At 40.0% G+C, this 3377-nt stretch overlaps 1 long non-coding RNA gene across 1 annotated transcript; it reads right to left on the bottom strand.

Annotated features, from left to right (window-relative positions):
• Positions 1–585: 585 nt before the first annotated feature.
• On the bottom strand, positions 586–2043 carry LOC115258973 (uncharacterized). Its single transcript, XR_003893947.2, has 4 exons — positions 1677–2043; positions 1540–1618; positions 1397–1485; positions 586–1339 (listed from the first exon to the last, which is right to left on the bottom strand). It is a non-coding gene; the product is annotated as an uncharacterized LOC115258973 (long non-coding RNA).
• Positions 2044–3377: the final 1334 nt, after the last annotated feature.

The following is a 3377-nucleotide window of genomic DNA, read 5'->3' as shown; positions in this document are numbered from 1 at the left end:
CTTCGTTCTTGAGTTATGATTTTTCAAAGTAAATAGTGTCAGGGGCTAACAAAGAATTTCCACCAGAGTTTTCCGGAAAAATAGGCGACCCTGAATTTTTCTCAATTTTTTTGTTCATATATTCATGAGCCCAGCCTGAGAAAAAATTTTCATGAAAATCTGAGACCCTTCGGCCCAATTTGCAGTATATTAAAGAAATGCCAAATACCTAAACAAAAAAATTATTGAAAGAATCACAGTTAAATTTCTTAAAGGAATTTCTGTGAGAGTTATTCAAGGAACTTTGACACCTTTTTATATGAATTTCTGAAGTATTTCATCGGACATTTCTTTTTGATCTTGTTATCTTTAAAAGAAACTGGAAACCCCTTCAGCAATTACTCTGAAAACTTCCTCTGAATTTTTTTTTTGTGAATTCCTCAAGCATTTCTAAATTACTTCTGCATTATTTTTAGAAAAAAATCTTTAGCAATTCTTTTGGAAACTGTCTCAGCTATTGCATTGAAAATTGAATTCGCTATTCCTTTGGTAAAAATTGTCAAGTTTTTTTTAGTATCTCTGTTAGAAGCCCATTGAAGATTATTGCCGGTATCAATTAGCCTCAAGATACGGTAGTGAAATGACCCAAATGACTCTACTCGCATGCAATCTCACCCTCAATGGAGGTGTGAATGAAGCAACTAACAAAAATACGCATCATTATGTTTGTATTATTCTATACACATAGGCCTTATACTACCCCTACCTTACATAAGCGGTTGACACACCACTCTTGCTTCCACCAATACTGTGACTCCGTCGTGGTGTTGCTGGTAACGGGATTCGCAACGGTGACTGCTGGTGATGATGGTGTTCGTAGCTTTCAGAACGCACGGTTGTGCTTCTTCAGATCGCCGACTGGCGATTGATCGATGATCTCCATTGATTCCCACGACGAACGTTTGTTTACCTTCGAATATACTGCTTCGCATACGCCGACACCGATTATTCGACACGGCTGACAGGGCGCCGGCGGCCCTGGTGATGTTGGTCACTATTTCGTATCACTTACACTTCGTATGATCTTCCTCCTTGTGGTTGCACTCGTCTGGCCGACCTAGCCGCGCCCGGCTCACCTTGCTGTGCGAAGTGGCTTGATGTAGTGTGCGTGATATTTTGAGGCAAGCTTCATGCACTTGAATGCACCGTGCCTACCCGACTGCTAGCGAGTGCCAAGAGTGAGATGCACTTTTTGATGTGGCTGATAGTGTGTGTGCGTGATGGTGAAGCTGATGAGCTACCGTTTCGTGGCGCTCCTTTGCACACGGTGAGATGTGAGAACGATCTCAACAAAAGGGCCCTAAGGGATCAAATTACATTAGATGGCTATTGATAACTTCTTTGGTCAAAGAATTACCTCCGTAGAGAGCCCTTGAGTGCTTTGTCGATCGCTGATGGTAGCCCTCGTGCTTGCAGTGGGTGGCGTGGTGTCTTCGTTGCTGCTGTCTGTGGGATTTGAATTGGTCATGACGATATTGATGACAATAACTCAAACATTACCTTCTTTGCGGTTTTCCTGGAGATGGCAGAATAGATGGTTGATTCTAGCAGCTCTTGGTCCTGCGATTACCTGCTCGATCTAGAGCAAAAAGTTGCATGATCATGTGTCGGATCTCAGGTTATGTTGTGTTTATTACCTGTTAGGATCTTCGCCGATAGCATGCCGGTGTTTTAGACAGGTTGTATCTAATTTTGGAACCACCGTGGTTTCAGGAGCAGCTTACTAGAGCAAAACCACCTTTGTAGCAAACTATTTTCTCACGTGCTATTTTAGATGTCACGATGGCGACCACTCAGAAAGACAGCAGCTAACGAATGAAGTGCGATTCGCTTGAACGGTGCAGAAAAGATGGTCTTTGTTCGATTTCTCAATTTCGAGAGCGTTGAAGAACGAGAAATTAGTGTTGTCGTGTCGCACCTTCACTAGTAGTTGCAGGGTTGCTCTTGAAGCTTGGTGCGGTATTCCATAAGGCGGAGATTTTACGAATAGCCAAAATAAATCGTAATAAGATTTCTGCTCCAATTCTTTTCAAAATTTTGCTTGGCAATGCTTCAGCAACGGCTTTGCGAACTACTTCTGGTTTTTATTTTGTCTGCAAATTTTGTCTGCAAATTTACGCTGGTTTTCTTTTTTTGACAATTTGTTTGATAAATCCTCTGGTAATTTCGTTGGGAACACCTTCAACTCACTTCTGGAAACTTTTTTGCCAATTCCTACAGTAATTGATTGATTAATTCATTTGACATATGCCTTGGGAATACATTAGGCAAATTTCCTATTTTTTCGACAAATTCTTTGGAAACCTTTTAGAAATGAATATTGAATTTGATCCGAAAACTCCTATAAGATTAATTTTGGGGGTTTCTCGATCATTTTGTTTTTCGGAAAATATTTCTGAAATTTCTTTGGAATTTGTTTCGGTAACTCTTTTGGAAATTTCTCGGCAATGATATTCGAAATTGATTTAGGTTATTATTTTTGAAAATATCTACAGCATTACTTTTAAAAATCCTTTTGGCAATTGCTTTGGAAATTTATCAGGCAACTCGTACGGGATTTCAGAAATTTCTTGGCAAGTTTCACCGGCAGTCCCTTTGCTAATGTACCTGACAATTGCTTCTGTGATTCTTCCAATAGCTCCTAAAGAAATTCATTCGACATCCTCTCCTCTTCTTGGCGTAACGTCCTCACTGGGACAAAGCCTGCTTCTCAGCTTAGTGTTCAATGAGCACTTCCACAGTTTTTAACTGAGAGCTTCCTCTGCCAATGACCATTTTGCATGTGTATATCGTGCGGCAGGCACGAAGATACTCTATGCCCAAGGAAGTCAAGGAAATTTCCTTTACGAAAAGATCCTGGACCGACCGGGAATCGAACCCGTCACCCTCAGCATGGTCATGCTGAATACCCGTGCGTTTACCGCCTCGGCTATATGGGCCCTTAATTCATTCGACATGTACTTTGAAAATTCTTTAGTGAATTCGTTTGGTAATTCCTCTGGAAGTTTCTTTTGATAATTCCTTACGGAATTCCGTCTGTTCTTACTTTTGAAGTTCTTTGAGATACACTCTTGCGATCCAAGAATTTACAACGGAACGGCCGAAGACAATCTCATAAGAATTACCTAAGAAATAAAAAAAAAATAAGGCGATCATTAGAGAAGTTCACAAACAATTTCCAAAAAAAAATCACAAAGCAATTACTATGAATGTTTGAAAAAATTCAACTGAATTTCTTGGAGGAATTTCTGTTTGAAGTTCTTAAGGAGGAGTTTCTTATTAAAGTGGCTTATTTAAGGAATTTCTTAAGCATTTCTAGCAAAAACACTCGAAGCATT

Source organism: Aedes albopictus, chromosome 3, assembly GCF_035046485.1.
Source record: "Aedes albopictus strain Foshan chromosome 3, AalbF5, whole genome shotgun sequence".
Lineage (NCBI taxonomy): Eukaryota > Metazoa > Arthropoda > Insecta > Diptera > Culicidae > Aedes > Aedes albopictus.
This window is presented reverse-complemented; position numbering and strand designations above follow the sequence as displayed.